The sequence below is a fragment of the Coptis chinensis genome, chromosome 5, assembly GCF_015680905.1.
Source record: "Coptis chinensis isolate HL-2020 chromosome 5, ASM1568090v1, whole genome shotgun sequence".
Lineage (NCBI taxonomy): Eukaryota > Viridiplantae > Streptophyta > Magnoliopsida > Ranunculales > Ranunculaceae > Coptis > Coptis chinensis.
This window is the reverse complement of record NC_141460.1, coordinates 1,864,362-1,890,672: the sequence shown is the minus strand read 5'-3', so window position 1 is coordinate 1,890,672 and position 26,311 is coordinate 1,864,362. Positions and strand designations below refer to the sequence as shown.

Below are 26,311 nucleotides of genomic sequence, written 5' to 3'. Positions count from 1 at the left end.
TACTGGGAAAAAAGACATGAAAACAATCCTTTCACAATGCCCCACCTGCAATTGGTAGATTGAAATATGGGTCATATTTAATTAAATCATTAAATGTGTTACCATTATAATCATATGTTAAAAACAAAAGTCAAAATGGTTGTAATGATAAACCTATATAACTTGCACAGCCAGAAACGAATTGTCCCTTGAATGTCATTAAGTAAATTGTTTACAACGTAACTTAGGTTCAATTCCATAAAAAATGATATTACACATAATGCACATAAAAAATAGACTCACAATACTAACTTTTGTATGTAGGAAATCCAAGCCTAAATCTGACTCCTATGTCAAAATTTGCTCTTACAAAGAACGTCGTAATAGTTCCAATTCAATCATTTCTACAAGCTTCTTTCCAAACTATTGTCTTCCCCAAGCTTGTTACTAGTTGGTACGGTATCAAATCCCAAAAGTTTACACATGAATAAGAAACCTCATTGGTAATATATTAGAACCTTTAATTGTCCATTACAAAGTCCTTTATGAATCAAGTCATCTAACATCTTACCATAGCCAGCACCAACATATAAAGTATTGTTGGTTCACACAACTCCATAAATAATATTGAACCACATAGACTATATATCTAGATATAAAAGAATCCACAAATATAATATTGAAGGCGGTCAATAGATCATATATACAAACCACTGGATTGATCCCAAGTGATTTATTTGGAAAAAGTAAAAAAAAAAAAATAGTTTCGAATACAACCCAACATCCCCAAATAATCCTAAGATTTCTCCCTGATAAATGTAGGAAACCAGACTCGGACAAATTATTAACCTTGTGTGGCCTAACATCTTAGGATTAGAATCTGTAAGTTTCATCTTGACCTCATTCATTTTTCAATTATGATAATCACAATTACAACACCTTCGCCTCTCCTCTCATCTCTTTCCTATTTCATATCTCACCAATGCTCAAAAACACGATGGAGCTGGTGGTAGTGATGAATTGCAGTTTAAAATTGGATCTAGTGAAGCCTAACAGAATAAACCGGACATGCAAGATTACCTAAAAGGCCTTGCACGAGACTGATTTAACTTGGTGATTAAAATCAATTTGGACCGTTCTTTATTTTTGCCTAAACGTTATTCAAAACAAGATGAAAAAAGAAAAATGCTTCTCAATTAAAAAAAAAAAATCGAGGTCGTGAGAAAGGGATCATGTCAAATGCCATGCACAATTGCACACTATCTAATAGTTCGGTTAAAGTGTTAAATTAGTACAATCTTTTACAACGTGATAGGACATTAAAGATAGACCGATAGTCATCCACAAAAAAAACTGCAAGTACATAGCTTGTAGATGTCACCTAGAGTCAGTTTTTAAGAACTTAAATCTCTAATGAGTAATTTATACCTAATCAGAAGTGGAGTTGGTAAAGACTCGCATTTGTAACCTTTGACCAATTCCTTGCCTAATGAGCAATGCATTCACTTGTGATTGTCTGCAATACCTGAATGGGACCTTAATCAGTTAAGTTTATTTCTCGATTGGAACAAAATAAATATGTAAATGTCTTTCGATTCATACCATTTTTTTGTCTAACTTCATCTGAAAGGGATGATCCAATACACGACCTCGTATGTGTTGCCACTTAAAAATCAGTGCATGAAGGGGTATTAATTAATAAGATCATCCATTAGCAACCTATAAGAAAAATAGCGTGATCTATGTCCGAGAAGCTATACAAACAACCTCAGAATTATGTGTACCAACACAAATGATATAATAAGAACACATGAAAATCACGAATGTGCAGCAAATAAACACATTAGTCTAAAGAACAAATAAAATAACTTATTGTGGCAGTGCCAAATGGAATTTTAGGAACATATTAAGATCACAACCTGTTCTGCTCTCATTCAGTCTCATCTTGTATGGACATAGTCTGATTATATAGTTACATTGGCTCAAATACTAGATATTCTTCCTAAGCATTTTTTCTCCTTGTTCCAAACAAAAGAATTTGAATATACTAATAAGTTCAACAACCATTAAATTAGCGGAGGCGTTTTAGTATGTATATTCTATAATTTATTCACAAACCTTATAATCTGTTGGTAGCAACTACTAAAAGTACAAGCACCATCGAATTGTTATCAAAACCAAAATAACCAATTAATACGATCTACTATTCACCATTCAGTCAAAGTGCTTATGATGATGACAAGTGAAGCACTACAATTAGTACAAGGGGAAATACTTTGTGTACCACGATTAATAATTTAATGGTGACAAGTGAAGCAACAACAGATAAGAGTTTGACAAAAGAAAAAAAAACTTGAATAAATAAAAAGAACATTGGTTCTGGTCATGTGTTAAGATAAACTTACGTATCCATCACTGCCTAGAGTGTCACCAAATGAACTACTTTTAGAAATGAAGAAGTCGGCACACAACAAGCTGACCATATGCCAATCAAGCAATCTGGTCACCCATCAAACGCATGTCACAAGCATAATTAGATATAACACCATTCTCGATCAGTCTTAATTTTCTAGGTAGTTTATGTATATTGGCTTTACATAGCTCCAGCAAACCCTTTCCATATAGTGAACGATAATAGAGAAATTCCCATAGCAAGGAGTATGGCAATAATAAAATTATTTAAAATGATTTTCCACCTAACGTTAAAGACCTATAGAGCTTAAACATCCAGAATGAAATTCCCTCCAAATTAAACCAATGCTATGTGCTAACCACTTTGGGAAAAGAATGCATTTGATGATAAAAACAATATGAGGAAAGCATATGTTTGAGACTCAAAATGGTACCATGTGTCCCAACTCCCAAATGATGGTAAAGTAAACAATGCCACTCTGCCAACCCTAAAAGATACATTAGCACACACTCTAAAGTTCCTGTGTGATGAATTATCAAACCCTAGATCAATAGGTGGTAACAACACTCTTGACACTCCCTAATACGTCATTCCACCCCAACATCAATATTACTAATAATATTAAATAAATATCTTTTTATGCAAGTCACAAAAAAATAATAATAAAAATATGAGTATCTTAAAAAGCCAAAATTGAAAAATCAAAATAGCTTACGTCATCAACACCTGAAACTTTTGGGACATGCATATTTGTTTGATAGGTTCGGCCACTGGAAGGGTGGACCCAACTGCCAGTGATTCTCTCCTCTAAGAAGGAATCAAAAATGGTAAAGTTAAGAACCTTGTCAACTTTGGTTCCTTGCTTTTCCAGCATCTCGTCAAGCTACACAAAAGGAAGATACAAACAAGAGAAAATTTCAATAAAATGATATTCAAACCAAGAAAGAAAATATGGGGCGCAAAAGAATAAATTTCTAACGATAAATGAAAAGATCGTAAACCTTTTCTACTTGAACCACAGTTCTAGGTAACCCATCAAGAATGAACCTTTCTGACATGATGGCCTCTTCATCGATTATTCCAACAACCAAGTCATCAGTTACAAGCTCCCCCTATATATAAACAAACTCCACAATCAGGAACGACAACAAATATAAACTTGTCTCATGACCAAAGAACACTTTGTAAAGTGCATACCTTCTCCATGGCTTCTTTCGCCTAGAGGTGTTTTAGTAGAAACAACAGCTCTTAGCATATCACCTATAGCCAAGTGGCACAAACAACAGTCATCCTTGATAATAAGAGACTGGGTTCCTTTTCCGATCCGGGTGGACCTGTCAGTCAACTAATTTTTCATTAATAGCTAGGTTTATTTATCATGGGTATTTAAATAAATCTTTACAGTCAAAGTGAAGCTTTACATTCAAAATTATAGTCAAATCAATCGATTAGGAGTATAATATAAATCAAAATAAAAAAAAAAATCATAATGTTCGAAGCCCCAAAATGAAATACCCATTCATCTCGCTCAACATTGAAAAAAAAAGGTATACCGATGAGAATGAGACGCTTATCGGGTTTGGATTGACGAAAAAAATCAAACATTATATCTACTGATGGTACGTTCTCCAAATCCACTGCGGTATTTTATTTTCTGTCTCTCTCTGTGAAGAAGGGATTGGAAAAATGAGGAGTTTTTTTTGGGTTGGTGTAATTATAGGTGCAGCCTACCTGCCTGCCAGTTTGCAGACGTTGGTTTCAAAGCTTGGAACTGAAATCTTTAGTCATTTAGTGGCGAGGTGGAGAGAGAAGAGAGTAAACTTTATGGACGGTCTCTAAATGTTTCAGTGGGAAATTGAAATTTGGGCGGCATGCTTAAATTTTTCACCGAGATACACAGGTGGGAAGAAAATAGTTCTACATGGTTTTCAGAACCAGGACCGGTTTTTGAACCCCGATCCGGTTCAAACCACTGGTTCAACTAAAACTCGTTTGGTTCTTTGTTAAGAAAAGTATTAAACTATATATTTAAGGTTAACAAAGATTAAAGAAAAGTAATTAATATTTGGGTTGAGTCAACTCGGTTGGATTGAATAAAAATCATCGAGTTGAACTGATTTTTTCTTTTTTAAACTGAGTTTAATGGTTTCTAACTTGAATTGGACCCTTCAAATCGGTGTTGAAACCGGTCTATGTTGAACCAATTCAACATAAAAAAGTCAACTAGGAGCTTTGACTCTGGTTCAGTCTTGAACCAGTCGAGTCATAAAACCATGGGCACAAGCACACATACTGGAACAAAGGCTACTAACCCTACACGTGATTTGGTTCGATTAAGCTTGACGTAGAAAATTTTGAGTTAGCAAAAGATAGGTTCAATCATATTGTCAACTGGGTGCGCTGAGTTGAGAGACTTGATAGCCATATCATAATTGATGTAGATTTCAACATTTCTGCCAACTTGGTCTATTTGAAAACAATATTACTTAACTTCTAGCTGGATGATTAAACATGAGAAAACTTTAGGTTTGCATCTGAATACATGATGTTAAAGCTTAATATGTATAACTAATGACCTTGTGTTGACTTTTGCATGGATGCCTTATTTGAATTTTGATTCCCCGGGCATAAAGTATGTAAAACGCAAGAATTAGCTAAGCCAAGCAATATCTTTAGAGATTACCACAAACATAAAGTAAAATGTAATAAATCACATTATGTACACTGAACTGGTGTTGCTATCCTCAGTCAGTAATTACGCCTAAGCAATCACCTATAAATAGGAGAACCATAACTACTTAGATTGATTTGATCGTTATCTATCAAATCATGAGTAGGCAACTTCAATTCTATTATGGAGTGAAAAATTGTTGTCATTATACGTGTCATATTGCCAACTATCTTGTGACTAGCTAAGGGATGAATTTGTAACATTTATAAATACATGTACTTAAAATTTTCGTACCCGAGTGTTTAAAAGATTACTCGGGCCATTCACTTGTTAAACTCAGTTTCATGCAAGGTTTACAATTGGACGAGATTTTTACGAGGAATGAAGAATCAGTGAAAGTAAAGAGTTCTTACTGAACGAGATAACCCTAGTTGAAAAGTACCTCGATACAAATTATATTAAAACGAATACTACAACATCTCGACACTTCATTCATTTCAAAATTTCGATATAGTCTCCTTTATATTTTTAACGTTTTTAAGAATGTGAGACCTGCATAATACATTTTCAACCAAATCCAATCATTTTCCAATCAATCCAACAAAAGCAAGGAAACAATTAGAGTTTACAATACATTACGTAAAATAAGATAACATCGCTCTCCCATAAGACGTTATTACATATACAAACAACACTAAATGCTACACATAGGGTGCAACATGTTCCAATTTTAATACACGCACGAGGAACATATTATGCCAAATCACATACCAAAATCCATTCATAAAACATGATTCAAATAGATACATTTTATTTATTCTTCATTTAAATCATATACAAACGGATTCCCGCGTATTTAACTAATTAACATGTGAAGGTAAAAGATCTGCATTAAGCGACTTCATCATTTCTGTATCATCTTACTTAAGGTAGTCCTGGAATTCACAGATTAATAAAGAGAGGTTAGTGCAATAAAAGATGTAGAAAAGCTTCAGGCTCCAAAACTTCAAAGGACATTCATACTAATATTACAAGGAATATTTGCAAATGCCAATTTTAAATCCAAAAGTGTAGCAAATATATGAAACCTTAAAATTCTTGATGAGCCCAGGGCATTCTTAAAACACTAATAAAATTCAAGTTCGATCATGCAAACACCATAACAAAAAAAAAAAGACAAAACCAGTTATTTCACTAGCAACAAACTCAACCATACTAACACGCAGTTCTGATTTTAACCACTTACATACCGTAGCTTAAATAGTGAGACCAGAAAAGGTCGAGAATGGTAACAAATAAATACTTGAGAACTAAATTCAAAACCCATGAACATATTTTAGGTTGTACATGTATATAAAATGTGTCACCGCTTTAATGTTTAGCATTAGTCTTAATACACTACACCATAACAGGCTATTACTAACGGCAAAAAACCATTGCAAATAATTTTCACAATGCTTAAAAAGTGTTGCAAATATGGCGTGGTTAAAGTGTTGGAAATGTTTGCAACAGTTAAAAAGCGTTGCAAACCAAATTTTCCAACGGTTATTAACCCGTTGCAGAGTGACAATTACTAACCTGTTTAAAAGCATGCAAACCAAACCATATTTTTCCAACGGTTATTAACCGTTGTAGAGTAACAATTACTAACAGTTAAAAAGCATTTCGTAGTTTGATTTGTAACGATTATTGATGGATGTTTTAATATTTATTTTTTGCTTTAATGTGTTGATATGGTCAACAAGATTATTTTAATTTTTTTCCTACCCTAAACCTGCACCTCCTGTTTTCATATAAAAACAAATAAAATTACCAATGTTTTTTCATACCATTTGACAAGTAAAATAAACACAAGTAAACGCCTGAAAAAAAATATTATATTCATTGAACCATATATATAGCTTCAAAAGAGTTTTGAGGGTTACAAATTCATATTTACTAAGGATTACAAATTTCTATATGATTTTCCAAGCAATCCGAGCGGCGGCAAAACAAAGTAGTTCAGTTTCCTGCAAAGTTAAAATATGATCATAAATTGGTAAAAATTGTTCAACTATTTAATTTATGAATAACTAAGACTATATTGAGATTAAAGAAGAAAAAGAAACAGTACTTGCCATAAACTATACCCACGGAGAAAAAAGCGGAATAAAAATCTTTCCCATCGGTTTGTCTCTCTAGCAAAAAGATAATGTCTCTTTTGCCTTGAGCCAATCATCATTCTTAAGCTCCAAAGCACCAAACATCATTCTTATATATTCACCAACATTTGGAAGCCCAACTCCTAACCAAAGCGACCTAACACTATATGACAACAATATACAAAAATAAGAAAATATAATATAAAAATAAGAAAAATAAAAAGAAGTAATAATAATATGCAAAAACGAAACTTGAACGGAGGTTCGGGGCACAAATCTTACAAATGGAGATTTTAAAATCCATAACCCTATTTCTGAACATGGCTTTGTGCAACACAATAAACATCCCTTTGTGCAACACTAAATCTAGTCTACCAAAAATGAAAAAGAGTGTTATTGTGAGCCAAAACATAGTTTGTACTCATAAACTTTGGAGCATCCAACTTAAAACAATTGCCTACGAGCAGAGCAGCACCAGCCCCGGGAACTATATACTATTATGCACGGCCTTCAATGTCCCATGTGGGACTATATTAAGCATCTCAATATGCCTCACATGTAGCGTTACTTAGGCCTAACATGTGGACAAACATACTTAGGTGACATGGAGTAATTAGGCCAAATACAAATGTACTGCTCGGTAGTCTGGTACCATCTTAAACTTTAGAGCGTCCAACTCAAAACCAATTTCTACGAGTAAAGCATCTAAGGGAGGCCGGGAGTTATATACTATTGTGTAAGGCTTTCAATGTTCTGGAAGGGATTTTTTTTACTTTGCTTGACCAAGTAATGGGAATTTCAGATGCTCCACTAAGTCTTAAGGAAAAATGTGGGAGCCACACAACTAATTAGGCTGATTTTTTGTGGATATTATCTCTCCGCCATGGAGATCATCTTCACGAAAAATCAGCTCATTTGAAAAGGTTCAGCCTTATCAATAGAGTTGGAAAATGTAAAACATTGGAACTCAAAGACAACTTTTGGCGCGGTTAGAAATGTCTAAATGAGATGATTTGTGGTTAGAATGAAATCCACTAAGAGTAAAACATACCCACACAAAAGGTCAGGCGCCAATTCATCTTCAAGCCCACCTTGTTTCAAAGGACTTGGTGGAGTATCTCAAATTCCTATTAGAATGATGATCATGTCAGATGAAGATCATGGACTCCAAAAATCATATCGTTGGTAAATCTCTAACCTTGTTAAAAGGATTGAGAGTTATTCTCCAAATAACGGATGGCCCAAATATTTAGCAACTTGAATAAATATCCTCTTGTGAATATGATAAGTTCAAAAATGTCACAAAGACTTAACTTTCGGGATGATAGTCTCTATGACATCAAATCAACGTCAGCAGAAATATAGAAACGGGAGGAGGAGGACAGTGACTTATGGAAGAAGGAAAAGATGAAGAGGTATAAATATAAGTATCTTAAGACAATCTAACTGTCTAACAGAAAGTGGCCATGTTTCCTAATCTAAAAAGGAATTAATTATTCAAGTAAACAAGTTCCATTTCCTTAAACTATTTTATAGTAACTGGTCCTATCTTTTTTTTTTGAGAAAGGCCAATATTTTTTTCAAAAACCGAAAAGCCGGTTATTATTAAAGACACTTCACTTTATAATTAATCAAAATAAACTTATAAATACAAAAGGACTGGAAATACCTTTCAAAGCTTTCACATATTCCTCCAAACCCAAGAGACCGAAGCTCCTTGCAGATGCGGGAATGGTAGTTTTTTCGAGGATGGTGCTTTAGTAGTATTAACACATGCCCGAGAGAAACATGTTAAATTTGGGTAGTATTAACACATGCCTACAAAAGATAAATTTGAGTAAATATAATTTAAAGGGACGATTGAGATAGGTAAATCGGGGATGCTTTCTTACATTTTGTGAAAGGAAGATATATTTATAAGTACCAAACCAGAACTAAGAGGGAAAAAAATTAAGGAAGTCGAGGTGGCCTACATGGCCAACATATAATAAGCAAAAAAAGGCGAGAAAACACCCACATGCGCTAAAGTCGGGGAAAAACTCACTCTCACCCTAAGAAAGTATCTCATATAAAACAAAGTAATCGAGGCGGAGTACCGTCAAGTTCCTCTACCACAATACAACATAAGAACTTTTGCTCTTAATCTTGAACTAAGAAAAAACAGACTCAACAATCAACATGCCTCTTAACTCCATCGCGAACCGATTGCCTTCGGAAGAGATCGCACGTACCACGGTGCTAAATGGTCTTTCACTGAACCATCTCCAACTACATTATGTTAGAGGGAGAACTGAAATACCATCAAACAATCCAAGAGGACGGACATTAGCAACATCACTCCCCATACCATAATGGTCTTCTCTAAGAATTTTTTTTATTCTCGGAAGCTTGATCGAGAACAATAATTAAACAAGGATCTTCCATTTCGTCTTATATGTGATGTGGCATGTCTCCCCATCGAGAACATATCCTCGAGAAGGAAACATCTCGAAAGTGGTCATCCATTGTGCCACTCGGGTTTTTTCGGTGAGTGATCAACTTCAGGTAATGATGTGTCAAATCAAATACTCATCATCACTATTGCTAGTATCACTATATCGATGATGCCAATGAATAAGATTCCACCGGAGAGCTGCATAAATTCTTCCTCTAAGTTGTAGCGGCGGTGTAGTATATCCTCCCGGTAATGCGGAGGAGACACGGGGGTAAGAGGAAGATAAGTGGTGCGACTCCATCATCTCGTCAATAGCTGTCACCGGCGTTGGACTAACCTCCACATTTTTCATACCTCTTTTTGGGCTGTCAAAGAATCGGGGAAGGGGTTCCTTTGCCAAAGGAAGACAATTAAATCCTTCTTGCGAGCAAACTTCTACTTGCACTGTTTAAAATTAACTTCCCTATTTTCTACATGTGGTCGGAATCTCCTTTACACTTAGTTGTTGAGGACTTTAAAGCCACCTCACCAACTAAGTTGAAGTTGTTATGGTCATGAGAACCTATAGAAATATCTTCAACGTAATTGGCGGAATCCAAGCGTGCAATGCGGTTTCTCCTCTCCGAAGCTTGAGCGGTGTCCACGACATCTTTTGAACTTTCCCCAAGTTGCCTATGGCCTCTTCTACTTCTTGTATAATTTTTCTTCGCGGGGCCGATTGAAACCTGAATGTTTGCTACTCACTAAACTTTTAGAAGTCTGGTCCATCCAATCCTTAAACTCCCGCAGCCAAAGAACATAATACTCTTTCTTCATGAACTCCACTCTATTCATTAGGCCAACTACTTACGCTTCACTATCGAAGCGACATTTTTCCTCCTCAGCGGATTTCACTTTCGCGATGAGCACTGAATCTTGCTCAACAGCCTCGGAAAGAATAGACCTCCTCCTTGGGACAATTTTTTTCTGTCATAAAGAGAAAGTTGTTAGATAGCTCAGATATTAGTGTGGATGACATGAGAGGGGAAAAACAAGTCGCCAACATATGACCCCATATAATTGTTCACATGTTGAGAAACATGGCTTTTCGTATCTTTGACCCTTGTTATTCAATGAGTCAAATTAACCCAATTTCAATTAGAATAGTCACTAACCCTGTCTCGGTGAGAGTTCCCTCATCTTCATCATTGTCTATAGCAGGGCAATAAAAACCAAATCCAGCAGGTCTTTTCAGCTTGCTTGCAATAACAGTTTGCCTCTTCCAAGATTTTCTAGTTGTGATTCCTCTTTCACCTAATTTCAGCTAAGTCATTCAATCACGGAAAGGAACAAGTTACATTAGGAGCATGAGATTTGATTAAATCAAATGACCCATGCTTCAAATATTACACCGCTCAATCCGTCAAAAATAAGTACAAAATGACTATCCGGGTTACCCATATTTGACAATGGTTAAGCAAAAAAGTGAGAAGTGACTAAGTGAATGATCGATGCCCCAAAGTAGAGATTAGCATGTACTTACTTTTTCGGGATGAGCAAACAAGCTAAAAACTTTGCCTGTACCATGGGGCACAACAAATGGGGTTTCCTTCCAACCACAAACTTTGAAGAAATGGGAGGCTAGTGAGGATCTCCAACTCGACACATTGGAAATAACATTGTAAGAAAGATCAAGCCCTTCAATCGACTTCAAAGTCTCAATCCCATTCAAACTAGTCGAGCATTGTTCCAAGAAAACTAGTTTAACTATTGAGCATGCAACCTGCATGATCCAACCATTTCCTAGTTGTAAATTCCGGATAATGGATGAATTGAATTTTTTTTTTACAAAGAAAAGCAAAAGATAGGGGCAAAACCGCAAACTTATATATAATGTCTTTGCTCCTTGCTCTTTATTTGGTGTTCAAGTTGACAAACTATTCTCATCTTCTCTAAATAGCTCCATACTATTTAAGTAAGATTACACAACAGTTCTTGCCCAATGCAAAAACTATTGAAAAATGTAAAGAAGAACTAGTGTTCGACGTTCAAAAGTTTATTAAATTGAATCCTATTCACTCACTGAAAATGAAACACAATTAAGTTGCTTTCTAACCAGAAACTGTTGTTGGACAGTTTCAAGAGGCGTCCATGCAAAAACTTTCTCCACCCATCTTCACTCTAGGTCACCAATGTGATATTTTATGTTTCAAAATATTATCCCTGAGTCTAGCAAAGTTTTGCGTCGGTGTGGCTGGGGATTTAAAAAATTCACTTGAGTGCCTCATTGTCTATCCTTTCTAATCTCTCCCCCCCAAATGCAGGTACATTTTGCGAGGGGTTAATTATTAGTCTACATAAGTCGCTAGACAAAATTAGTATGCAACTTATATTGAATCTCTCAGAATCTCATTGCTCTAAAGATGGGAAAATAAATCACACTAGAGTATAAGATCCTACTATCCAACAGAAGTTTGATCATGGCGTATGTGTGGTCATTAGACAAACTCGAAGTCCGAAGGTTATATGAGATTCCATGCAGGGTTGATACATAAATGTGATTAAAAAAAAGGATTTCCAACACTTGAAACAAACTTAACTAGTGAGTTTGTATATGCTGCTCATTGATGATGAATGACAATTAGACTAAAACACTAAAGAGAAGTAGTAACATACCTCACTTAGGGAAGATATAGAGCGCAAGTGATTAAACCCAAGATCCAAGTAACTTAACTTAGCACATTTCTTCAAATTATCCCTTTTGCCAAACCTATTCCTACTCTCGACATTAGGAAGCAATTGCAAAGAATCATCCATGAGTAGCTAGCAATCCATTACAAGGACAGGAAACTAAGAAAAGCCTATTCAGGGCAGTGAGTCCTTAATATCCACTATCCTACTAGCAAACACGCATTGGTAAGATCCTGAATTATTAAATTATTAATGAGAAACTAATAATAATAATAATAATAAAAGTTTGTATTGAATTATTAAAGAAACTTACAGTGGAATTATGAAGAATGAGTTTCTCCAAAGTATGTCTGAGTTGGAGAAGACCTTTAGCAGGTGAGGTGGAAAGATCACAACCACGGAGTTCCAAAACTTTGAGTCTACCAAACGGTAATAAAGAAAGCGGAGTTGGATCTCTATCGGGTGGTGGGAGAACTGAAACGACTTTCAACGAAGTCAAGAGTCTCAAAATCCTACATAATTGTTCCAACACACGATGATCACCGAGATCAGATATATATCCAGCATACACAAATCATAACTTGGGGTTTTAGACGATAGAAAATCGGAGAAGATGAGAAAAACCCAAAAAAAATTCAGAAGGAGTTAGGGTTCTTACAGTGAGAGTGTGTGTGGGCAGAGAGAGAGGGAGGAGACTGGAGAGTGTAGTGGCGGTGAGAGAGAGGGAGGAGACTGGAGAGAAAGTAAAGTTATGTTTTATATTTCAAGATTTTAATTTGCAACACTTCTCACACGATTTTTAAGAGTTAGCAATGAATTCCAAAAATTCACCTAAATAAATTAACGCTTTATAACATTGCTAACGCTTATATAGCGTTGGCAACTTGCTAACGGTAAATAACCGTTGCAAAGCAAAAAATGTATGTGTTGCAAATATCCTATTATGGTGTAGTGATAGTCGGTACAAATTGTCCACCCCAAACTTCACCACAAGTATTTTCAAACCTCCCAATATTGAATTCTTGATCAACACAAACACACATCATAAGATACGTTTTAATCATAAAATACCTATGAGGGCATGAGATTTATACATTAGAATTAAAATAACTTTTATTTTCCAGTAAGCAACCTTGTCCAAAGTTTACTTAGGTACATGATGCTTAAATCAATCAACATATAAGTACTTAATGTGTCCCACATCTATCCAATAAACAAATACTAGTTATATCAAACGACACAAGAATAATGGAGGTTCATGTAAACCTTCAGCTTCTTAAATAAAGCATGACAATTTTCAGTTCCACAACATCAATAAAGGCATCTAAAGCCTGCTATAGTTGTATCAATATAATCCTGCTATAATACAAGAAGCGCATGACAACTTTCAAGTTCCACAACGTCAATAAAGGCATCTAAAGCTTGCTATAGTTGTATCAATATATCCCTGCTATAATACAAGAAGCACGCCCAAGCCGTAAATCCTTTATACACAGAAGAAAAACATAACACCTAGCTCAAAACAAAAACAATTGAATTACCTGCGACATTTTAATATGCCAAATTTCCGGTGATGTACTCTACTTTCATCCTCAAAATTTGCAAGTGTCGGAAGCACCATCCAAGAACTAAATTGTATGTAAAGCAAAGAATGATCCGCTAAGAGAAAACTCAAATAAGAACACAACACTCGAAGTTCTAAGCATGGTTAGAGCAGAAAACTCGGGCTAACAAATCCAAAGTGATCGGACCCCTCGTGCTTTTAATTACCGGACACTAAACCGATAAGTAGAGTATGCTAAAGTAAATTTGTGCCTAATTTAAACTCTTAAAACCAAAACCCATACATGGGGTACTCGGTCATATATCATAGTAATGGTGAGGCTCTCAAGTAATTGTTTGCAGGCAGAATTTAAGCACTCAATCCCCTGAGCACTGCATTGAACTTATGAACACATGTGTACACATGGGTGGGACAACCTTAACATGTCCAAACAAAAAAGAACTGTCTCTTGATTCGTTGATGATGAGTGCACCTAGGAAAAACCATATTTGTTGGTTTGCATACAAGTGAATAACAGAATTTGACATGTAAGCAATGTGTATAATGGAACTATATCCATCTTGATGGAGAACTGGGTCCAATTACAATGAAAAACTAACCTCGAGTGTATGACTAGGTGCCATGACAACTGCATTAAGTGGTTGACAGATCCAACTCTTTCAAAGACGTTTACAGATGCTATTGAACACTTAACAAAATATTGGTATTATATACGGTGCCTGAAAATCAAGGAAACATACCTTGTTAGAAAGAAACCAATATATAAAACTTTGTAATTGATAAAGATTGTGAAACAGTACTTACTACTTGCCTTCTAGTTGTATAGTACTCGACTACATGTACTGGGCCCCCCACATCAACCCTATTGACCAAAATTCCCAAGCATCCAACTGTTTTAGAATGGAGAAAATTATCAAAAACTGAAAACGCGGTGAAGATACGAAGATATAGAAAGAAAGAAAGAAACATAAATTATTATTATCTTATCATCCACCTCAATAAGTGATTAACAAGTCCACCAAAGACTATACAACAACTTCATGATGTATACCACCATACAATGCAATGATAGCCAAGGTATTAAATGAGCCTTTGAAGTTTCTCTTGTACTCAATTGGTTCTTGAACTGCAAAAGCTTCCAAAATATTTGTGGGTGATAACACTGAATGTCAAGGTGGTGGCACCCGCAAAATCGAATACCAAATTAAAGAGAGAGAAGAGGAAAACAACTTGACATGTTAAGGGCTGGGGAGAATGCTTTTAACATATATTCAAATTTAGGACTGTGGTCAAAAAATAAATAAATGTACCTTCAAACCAGATAATACCAAATAGTTAAGGGAATAGCTATCCACGTAACTCAAGACTTCCAAAGAATATGTGTCAAGATTATGCAAGATGCTACTTCGAAAAAAGAAAAACTTGTGGTGCTTATCAAATCCATAAAGTATACCTTCCAAGATTTAATTGTTTTATCATTAGTAGAGAAAAGAAACAAGGAACTGTTGTTTTGTTTGGCACCATCTTATCTTGTTGATTTTCTCCTCTATTTCCAAGCTCTAGAGGTAGTCGAACTGAATTACAGAAAAGAAAAACATTATTAAATGGGGGATTACAACATTAAAATCCAACAAGCACAATAGTGTGTACTCATACAGATTCTTATGAGGTGTAATTGAGAAGATAATACCTCGGGCTAGTGGCTTTGAAACTCTGTTTTATAGCGGAACTCAGGATGCACGCCATCGATTGGGTAGACCATCCTAACATACTAATGTAAAAGCCAGTAGCTAGGATAATTTCACATGGCAGATAAAAAATATTCACAAGAGCATAAACCATCACAACATGGACTGCACCTAGCAAAGAGCTATGAAGTGTTGGTATGCAAAAAACAAGGATGATTCCCTATCCTTACCTGCAAAAAACAAAAATGATTTTAGGAATAAAGTCAAGATAGACCTTTAATGCTTACTATTCAGGATATGCTAATATGATTGTCAAAACATATTAAATGTGTAACCTCACTATATGCATGGGACCTAGTCTATTCTTGTCATGAGTGCATACAAGCTCAAAAGCAATCTAAAGGCCACTAGAATGAAAGTACCACTAAAACCAGACGCACAAAAGCTTATGCATTCAAACCAGAAATGCTACTGGTTTCAAACCAGAGTAGCTAAATACCATCAATTATACAAAAGTTCCACCTTCTTCAGAGTTGCAAAGTATCAGGGGATGACTTTGGCATGGTATCATCATAGAAGTCCCTTTCATCGGATATTTCAATATAAATAAATAAAAGGAAGTCAGCAAGAGAAAACAAATAGGTAAAAGGGAGACAAAGCAGAGAGAGAGATTACCTATGCTATTCCAAGCTTAGGCATACTACAAACACGATGCTTGAATGGATTGCTTTTGCAGTTGCAATTTTTCTGTTTTGTACATATATGGTTTGAGTGAGTTTGACGGGAACAAACATTTTCTCAGAAACTCATTTCACTTAAGGCATTGTTTGTAGTGAATATGCTACTATTAACTCCTTAGTTGTTGTCAAAGCTAAAACCATTTTAGCCAACCTCATGTCTGACACAAAAGAGTAATCTCTAGGATTTTAACTTGCATACATAAAGACATTCAAGGACCAAATGATTAAAAATATACAAAAGCACAAAAACATACTCACCACTTCACCGGTCATCATATCCTCCATGAGACCAAAGATAGCCCTTTCAAAACCACCATGCTTATATAAAGTCATTACACATCTATATTCTTTGGGCCTTGCTTAATTCCTACAAAATTATGAAAGAATGAATTCTTTGAAAGGCAGCATAGTTGAGAGAGAGATATTACTTGTATTATCCCGAACTCAAGCATCACGAAGACCAATTCTTCACTTTACAAACATCGGCCCATGTTTCAATTCTTCAAACTCCAAAACAAGCAATCATAGCCTGTCAATCATAGTTGTTTGTTTGGGAATAAGTTTCAAAAATACATCAGGGTGGATCATGCCCTCATTAAAAGCTCAAGGGGGTACACATTTTTAACAACAACCATTTACACATATAAAGAAGAAAGAAATCCAACATTCCTTGAGTACCTTCTTATAATTAGAATTTCACAGCCTTTAATATTTCAATCAATTCAAAGCATAATCTTATAAAACTAAGAGCGTAAGAAAGAACTAGGTTCAAATCATATAGTAGGACGGTTCACAATAAAATAGTAAACTTAGTTCAGGATGAGCAGCGTGTACTAAACTAAGTTTTAACCAATAGTTCACACTAGTGAATCAATTGGTTATGAATGAGGTGAAACAAGCTTAAGGTACAAGAATCAGCAACAAGGCAAGTTCCACAAACAAAAAAAAATTCTTTGAGGCTAAGGTTTACTATTTAGAAATATTTCAAGTGATAACATGCTTCCCTAATTAAGCAAATTGGATAGTCAACTACATGAGGTCAACAAATAAAATAATGCAATAAGCAAAAAAAAAAAAAAATAACTAGAGAATGCACCCGACATGGTATCTTACATGATGATCCTAAGTTTATGTGAATGGTGTGATTCCATTTGACTCTTACCAAGAACACATGAATGACAAAGGTATAAACCTGTATTGCATGTAATGCGGCATGAAAGTGTCCGATTTGGACACGGGTACAACAATTTGACACGGCGAAGAAAGTCTGTAAATAGTGGAACACACGGGGACATGCCTAATATTTTTAATTTTATATATTTTTTAAAATTATTTGATATTGCCCGGCCATTAGTCTTTTAAAACAATTATTACTTGAATATATGGCCCATTAACCATTTAAAATAGTTATTACTTGAATGTAAAGTCCATTAGCCATTTAAAATAGTTATTACTTGAATATAAGGCCCATTAGCCCATTAGCTTTTTAGAAACCAAGGTGTAAATGTTTAGATCTTGAATATAATACCCATTCTAGAAAGGCCCAAGTCCACTGCTCACTTAAAACTGTCCATTTTGTAATTGTCTTCCTTAACTTTAGGTCTTCTTCTCAAACTAGCACAGCCGCCATGGTAGAAAGTAGAAAGTAGAAACCCTAGACCTCTCTCTCTCCTCTTTCACAACAACCATGCCTCTCCTCATTTCTCATTTCTTCATAAGGTGAACCTCTCTCTCTCTCAGAAAATAACCACGCCTCTCAACGAATCTGTATCGTGTTGCTGTCTGTGTTGACAAGACACGACACGACACGGGACACGCCACCAATATCAGCGTACCCATGCAACACAGGTGTAAACCAAAAGACCCCTCTATACCATTCATTTTTTTTTATTATTCGATCACCATTAAAAGTGAACACTTCTCAAATTGAAGTTGACATAAAAGACATTATATAAAATAAACTTCATACAAAACTCCAATAGCAAATTCCATACAATCTTTCAGTATGTCATACAAAGCAATTAAAGCAAAACAAAGCAAGCAATTATCTTGAACACAATTAAATCAGCAAAACTCATCACTAAGCCCAACATGATAAATAGATCTCTCATCTATTTCCAGCATCACCTCGCCAACAAATGATCAATCAAACGCAGGCCCCATTCTTTGAAGGCATATTTCACATCAAGTATATTGTGCCTCTTCTAGACACCAACACCATTAATAAAGGATAGAAAATTATTTTCCATAATGTTTCGACCCCCACCTACGTGGCAAACGTCCATTAGTAGGGGTCTCTATTTTATTCATTTAATCAACAGGGCTAAAGCCCAATTCGCAATATCATGGATCAATGTACAGGCCCATTAACTCATGTGTCTAAGGCTGAACCTTAGCCACATGGCTTGCCACTAATATACATTGATTTATGTCCAGATTCATTTCTTATCAAAAAGATAATTATCAGTTGACAGTTATATTCTATCACAATAGCTCAAGTAACAAGACTACTTGAGCTACAAGGACTCTCTACTCTACCTCTATAAATATCAAACTATTTTTCATAAGGAACTACGTGGAAACTTGATCCCTAGAGAATAGATCTTGGGTACGTAGGCAGCCATTATTTGGTTCAGTTTCATCTCCCCCAACATCAAAATCCTCTGTTTCTTAGTGCGTTCGTCACCATTGCTCTCGTTGTGTTGAAGCAGTTTATTGCCGAAACATAATTGGCGTCGTGGGGAAAAAGAATTCATTATCACGTGAAACAATCAAGATGGTAAGCACGAAGTAGACCAAATAGTCAACATATTCCTCCTACTAACAAGAATCGCGAACCCCTCGAAATTCAAATCGGCCGATGCATGAACCGTTGAACAATCAAGTTGCTCCTAGTAGTAGGATCAATTCTCAACATCCGATCAGAGTAAATAAGATCCGCCACCGCCTCCCAGAAAAGGCGATACAAGTGCCACCACCCTTAACGGCCTTGCAACAAGAAAATCGACAAGTCAGTAGTCCTCCATGCGGTCCGCCGTCTGTCCATGTCGATCCTTCAGTTGACATGGATATGGACGTGGACATTACTCTTACGCCAAATAGCGGAAAAGGTGATAGTAACAGCCAATTCACCCCTAATACGGTTGAGCGGGAGTTACGACGAGTCAAAAATTTAAACATAAATTTGAGAAGGAAGCTGGCAAAGAGGCAAAGGCCGGTGGACGACGTTGCAAATTCAACAACATCAAGGCGACCATGAAGGGACGCAGGCCATTCCAGTGTATGGGACCGTCTTGACGATCCACTTCGTCGTCCTCAGCAACGTGCTATTTCTCAAGCACAATCAACCAGTGCACGCTCTAGGAGTAATGACCCTATTACCCGTACTTATGGGGAGAATCGGATTGGCAGGGATAACTACTACCCTAGACATGTCCGATCTCAAAGGGAAGATTTACCTCTGAGAAGCAATTTCAGGGAAGACCGCCATCCGAGACATGTCCAACATGACTGGGAAGGCGGGCATCCCAGACAAGAGCAACAAAATATGGAGTGGTATAATTATTCCGACCACCCGGCCAAGGGTGACTACCGGCCTAGACAGGCTGGTTACAGGGATAGACAAAGACAATCACCGGTCGGAGCCGATCGTGGGTACCGCCAAAGATCTCTAACTCCAATAAGAGATAATGGAAGGTATCCTTCTCCACATGGGCACGACCGGGGGCGTCCAGTTGTTCGAGTCAATACTTTAACTCTAACAGAACAACAGCTGAAAGAGTTGATTGCAAAAGAACTTAACGATAGAGAGTCAAGGGATGTAAGAATGAAAAACTTGACAGTCAATGATGGAGTACTTGACAAGTTTTCGCTCGACATTCAAGAAGCTTACCACCATCCCGGCTTCAAACAACCCGATTTTGAACTTTATGAAGAGTCGGAAGGAGATCCTGGCTTGCATGTTCTATCGTTCAAAAATAAGTTGGTGTTGTGGGGTGGGGATGATCCGCTCATATGTAAGCTTTTTCCATCGACTCTAAAGCGGAGAAGCATTTACCTGGTTTAGTGAGTTGCCTTCAAGATCAATTCACCAATTCAATGAACTAGAAAATCAGTTTGTTAATCGTTTTCGCCACAATTGCAAGGCGCCAAAGGATGTCGACTCGCTTCTAAACATCAAGCAACAACGGACGAGAAGTTTACGTACTTTTTGTTACTAGGTTCAAAGGCAGCAGCAGATGTTCCGAAGTTTTGATGGGATGCTTCTTTTTCGCCTTTAAAGAAGCATTATATTATGAAAGAGAGGAAGTTCGAACTTCATTGTAAGGGATCTTTACCACTCTCTAATTAAAGATGTCCTAAAACTTCGATATGATCCGTATGTTTAGGGCTGAACAACACATCCGTGATCGAGGAGAACCTATCGGGCGAAAAGCAAAAAAGGGACAAAGATATTCGGAGTAAAGATTTTTCTGAAAGCAAAAATTTTAAGCCGAAGCAAGGACAGTCAGATCAACAACATAACGATGGAAAGAATGACAATCAGAAGCAAGTCAATTTCAATCGTGATGGAAAAACTCTACCTGAGCTAAAACTGACCCCGCTCAATGCCAAGTACTCTGTTATATATGAGAAGTTGAAAAGTGGGAATCTTCTTTCCCCGCCGTATCCACTTTCAGAAGATACCAAAGCGACAAGGGACAAAGCCTTGTGGTGTAAATTTCATAATGACTATGGCCATGAGACAGAACTTTGTCGCTCTCTCCGGGGTCGGATTCAGAAATTAGTGGAGAAAGGACTTTTGAACGAATATCTTACGAAAAACTCTCAACAGGCAGTTGCTGGAACTTATGAGCATGTCATTAATGTCTCCCATTCTCATGTTGAGTCTCTTTCCAAAAGTCAGAGTAAGAATCAAAAGCGTTTGAAAGTTAGTTATGTTGGTGAATTTAACCGTATCAACAAAGTCGATTTTGTCAAAGGAATCCAGACCGAGACTTTTGAAGAAGAGCCCCTCCAATTCACTGATGATGATCTCCGTGGTGTATATCACCCTCACTATGACGCAGCTTATAATTTCGTGTCTATAGGTGCTTCTCGTGTTCAACGGGTAATGATCGATTACCGGGGGCCACTTCTAGCGTCATTTTCAGTGGATGTTATTCTCGGATGCAACTTCACGAGGGTATGATCATCGCCAAGACAATCCTATCATCGGTTTTGATGGGACAACATCTTGGTGGTTGGAAGAATTACCTTACCAATCAAATTAATGAACAAAGAAGTTGAGCTCGATTTCTTATTGATGGACCGTCGATCCCACTATAACGCAATTTTGGGCGTAGATTGGATACATTCCATGGGGCTGTAGTCTCCACATTTCATCGGTGTGTCAAGTTCCCATTCTCCGGGCATATTTGCAAGGTTCAGTAGTGACCGGTATCCGCCCATTCTGTCATGACAAAGCAATGGATGACTATAAAAATCTGAAGTTCGAGGTAATCTGATCCTTGCAAGTGCCCCGCCTAAGTTCGGTTACCTGCCGCGTGCCCTCCATCTATAGTATTGAGACTCATGTGCAAGGGCGCGACGATTGGATCGACTTTGGAAGTACAAGTAGGAGATTCAGCCAGAAGAAACCACTTTTATTTCATTTGAACTTTCGAGCATAGAACAACAAGAGTTGGTTCCCTTTTACTGACAAAATAAAGCCGTATCTTCGCTTTGGAAAATGAGGAAATGCGGGGAATCGACCCTACATACGTCACTGTCATAAACTTGACATTGATCCAAGTTTCAGGCCGGTTAAGCCAAAAACCTAGGAGAATGGCACCCGATCGGAAGCTCAAAGTTAAAGAGGAGATTGATAAGCTACTTTGCGGTTAACTTTATCCGCGAAGTTACTTACCCAAAATGGCTTGCTAATGTCGCCCGCGGTGCCAAAAAGAACGGACAAATCAGAATTTGTATTGACTTTACAAACCTTAACGCAGCTTGTCCGATTCATCCGTGATCCATTGCCACGAATTTCCGAACTAGTGGATGCCACTTCGGATTTCAACGCTTTATCTTTCATGGATGCTTCTTCGTGGTACTACCGGATCTCTTTGAATGTTGATGACCAAGAGTTCACCGCTTTCATTACCGACCAAGGCATTTTCTGCTATTAATCGTTATGCCTTTTGGTTTGAAAAAATGCGGTGCAACCTACCAAAAGCTTATCAATACAATTTTTCCGATCTGTTGGGAATAATAATGGAGGCTTATATCGATGATATAGTCGCGGAAATCAAAGCTTTACCGGGTGATCATCTTTCCGATCTTCAACTTGTTTTTGATAGGCTTAACAAGTATAACATGAGACTCAATCCCACCAAATGTTCTTTTGGCCTCTCTTCCGAAAGTTTTGGGATACCCTCATGACTCGTAGAGGTATCGAGGCTAATCCCGATCGATATCGCGCCGCTATTGATATGCCATCACCAAAAATAAGAAGGAAATTCAACGGCTTTCTCGGGTCGGTGGCCGCTTCTTCATAGATTTATTTCTAAATATTCGATCGTTGTCATCCCTTCTTCCGGACTTTAAAGGGGGGCGCAACTTGGAACATTGATTGTGAGATGGCATTACAACAAAATTTGAAGAAATACTTGGTCACCCTCCTATATTGACAAGTCCTTCAACGGGTCAACCGATTGGCATGTACCTAGTAGCTACAACTCAAGCTGTTAGTGCTGTTCTTTTCGTCGATGATGGTAGACCCGTCTTTTTATCAAGAAGACGTTAACCGAGCCGAAGTCTCGTTATTCAAAGATGGAAAAATGGCACTTGCATTGGTTCATGCCGCTCGTCGGTTAAAACCATACTTCCAGAGAAGGTTGGTCAGAGTTTATACTGAGTATCCCTTACGCAAGATCTTTCGTAATGCACAAGAATCAAGCAGATTAGCCGAATGGGAAAGTTATCTTAGTGCATATAGCATTGTCTTTGAAAGTCGTACTGCTGAAAAAGGACATGCTTTAGCTTCTTTGATAGCTGATTTTCCGATTGATGATTCTCCTATTGACGATTTCTTGCACCAAGAAGAATCTATGGAAGACATTCTGCCACCAATAACTGGGGGCGATGAAGACCAACTTGCAAACACAATTCCTAATCCAATTGACCTATGGATTGTTTATTCAAATGGCTCCCATAATAAATCTGGGTCTGGAATTGGATCGTTTTTTGTTAAACCCCGGCGGAGAAGATTGAGAAATCTGTGGTGACTTGGCTTAGCCGGCTTCAAATAACGAAGCCGGTATGAGGGCTGCCGTTTGTGCCTTGAGAACGAATTTTAAAATCGGGGGGCTAAAGCTCCAGTTATACACGGATTCTCGCCTTGTAGCCAATCAGTTTGGCGGGTCTTTTGAAGCAAGAGATGACCGTATGGCGGCTTATCTTGGTTTGATACATAGCCTTGCTCGACAATTTGATAGCATCTCTATCACTCAAAGACCCCGAAATGACATACGTCATGCTGATTCATTGGCTTATCTCTCCGCCGCCGTTAGAAGCGAAGAGTCAAGATACATCACTGTGGAGTTCCAGAAAGAGCCAAGCATTGACTTTACCGACAAAGAATTGCATGACTTGTATGTACATGAAAGCAATTACTTGTTTTGCTTTTCTGTAATAAATAAAATTTACCCACGTGATGATAAGAGCCCAAAACTGTAGTTTTAACCCCTTAATAATCATCTTGTTAGACCAATTATGTGAATAATAAGTAAGAGTTAATACTCGATTACGTGTTTTTATGCATTTCGGGCTTCAAAGTCTATTATCTTGTGAGAAATGTGCCACTTTAGCGAGATAAAGGAGCAAAAGTCAGCAGAACTTCCGAATGCCATATCTTTGGACTCAGACCTCGGATTGAGGCCTACCTTATGTCAAAACGACCGGCTCGGAAAGAGCTTTGCAATGGTCCAAGCCTTGACCCAATCAGAGGAGCAGAAGTGGACGAAAAGTCTGTGGAAGCTAACTGCAGCTGAAGAGGCCTTTTGGATCGAAGAATTGGGTTTTGGGCCCGATTCTCTCGCCCAACCCATGGCTCCAAGCCCATGCACGAATTTTTGATCTGGATGTATAAAACAAAAGCTTAGCTCTTTGTTAATGGTAGCTAGTTAGACCTAAATTAAGATATAGAATTATAGATCTAGTTTTATTAATTAAATTAAGTTTTAGTTCCATTTAAATTTTGTTTTAGATTAAATCTCTGAATCATTGTTCTTGATTGATTAGATAAATAAAGTAGTATTTTTTATCAAGTTCGAATTTGTCATTTCCATTTTAGATCTAAATTCAATTCTTGTCATTGTTTTATTCCAGCCATTAAATTAGATTCATTATTGCTAAATTAAGTAATTTCAAATTCTCACATTATGTTTAGTTTAGATTCAATGGTAAATGTTAGATTGATGACTCAAGGCTAAACCTCCATTAGAGGGGTTGATGAAGCCTTGATGAAACCTTAGTTGTTTAGTATAGAAACGTTGTAGCATCTATTCCACTCTAGAAGGTCGCGTTTCGCCATGAGAATGGGTGGGCGACCTCACATGCTAGTTAGTACTTGGTAGAAATGCCATGAACACTAGGGATTAGACTCGAATTCTTGCCGTGAAGAAGAGCGTGAGAATCGAGATACAACATTCTACGCTTAGGTTGTTAAGTGGATTCGAGGTGGATTCAATTCCCCTCTAATCTCTTTATCTAGAGTCAAACAATAGTATTTCCATAGCATTTGTAGTTAATTTCTAGTAATCATCTTAATTAAGTATCGTGAGTATAATATTTTCAGAAAGCTCTCATTGACTTAAGAGTGACTAGTTAGACTAAGAAAACAATCCATGCTAGGGAACTAGGAGTGGAACTAACTTCAGACTCCATTTAGTGCAATTCGTGATTGAGAGTAGAAGCTTTGATAATAGACTCAAAAAAGAATAGTTCTAGTTTACTTACGCTTTGATTCAGAGTTCATTACGAGGTAGACTATACATTTTACATTTTATCAAAATGCCGCCGCCATCTTAGTTGCACTTTAGCATTGTATTCATAATATAATTAGTTATTTTTAAGTCCCATTTCACCCACCCACCCTTGTTTGATTCATACCGGGTTGCCGCTTCAGTTTTGGAAAAATTTCGAAAAAAAACGACGAAGGCTTCAAACGCTTCAAAGAGAGCCACCCGCTTATCTTATCGGCTTCGACTTATTGCCTTTGAGGCGCCAACGCTTCAAAGAGAGAGAATTCCGCTTATCTTATCGACTTCTCGACTTTTATTTGAGCTCGAGCTACGCTTAATATAGAGCCGCCTCCTCCTCTGAAATTCCAGGATTTCCACAGCTTTGATTTAAACTTCGAATTGTCAAGTTTTTCAGTGTTCTAATATCTTATTATTAATCAACACGCGCATAACAAGACGCTATTCATAAGCGTTTAAGCAAGGACGCTTATCGTATTCCTTTCTTTTCCATACCTCGTGATTTTCCAGTTAGAGGTTTTATACTAGTATATCAGAATTGTTTGGAGTGTTGCATGTTAGTTAAGCTCAACTTAGTCTTGCATGAGATTAAGGTCCGGTCTAACAAAACAACAAACGAATTACACCACAACAAACAAGTCTATCTAGTACACCACCCACCCACCTACACCTCTAACTACTATCACACAAACCATACCCGACATAATGGGTCAAGAAAGAGAGACTCCTCTCTCCGACTTCTACAAAGCTTTGAGCGATAGCCCTAAGTCTTGCATCGCTCTAGCAGACCCAAATTGGGGATTTTCGAATTCCCCAAACATATTTAATTGTTACCGCTTTCCATGGTCTAGACCATGAAAAAACCTTACCAACACACGTAGGGATTGAACAAGTCCTCATAACATTCCACCATCCTACGGTTGGTAACGGAACAGATTAAACTAAGGGTATTTCCTTTCACATTAGCCGATAAGGCGGCGCCTTGGTT

General features: G+C 37.1%; 1 long non-coding RNA gene and 2 pseudogenes across 2 annotated transcripts; all 3 read right to left on the bottom strand.

The window, feature by feature from the left end:
- Position 1: 1 nt before the first annotated feature.
- On the bottom strand, positions 2-4,233 carry LOC147496229 (adenylate kinase 4-like; annotated as a pseudogene). Its single transcript, XR_015196549.1, has 7 exons — positions 3,946-4,233; positions 3,590-3,726; positions 3,394-3,504; positions 3,108-3,275; positions 1,582-1,644; positions 1,448-1,504; positions 2-45 (listed from the first exon to the last, which is right to left on the bottom strand). The product of XR_015196549.1 is annotated as an adenylate kinase 4-like (transcript).
- Positions 4,234-7,240: 3,007 nt separating this feature from the next.
- LOC147496228 (uncharacterized) lies at positions 7,241-13,929 on the bottom strand (annotated as a pseudogene).
- Positions 13,930-14,461: 532 nt separating this feature from the next.
- On the bottom strand, positions 14,462-15,039 carry LOC147496227 (uncharacterized). Its single transcript, XR_015196583.1, has 3 exons — positions 14,867-15,039; positions 14,677-14,762; positions 14,462-14,591 (listed from the first exon to the last, which is right to left on the bottom strand). It is a non-coding gene; the product is annotated as an uncharacterized LOC147496227 (long non-coding RNA).
- Between the last annotated feature and the right edge of the window lie 11,272 nt (positions 15,040-26,311).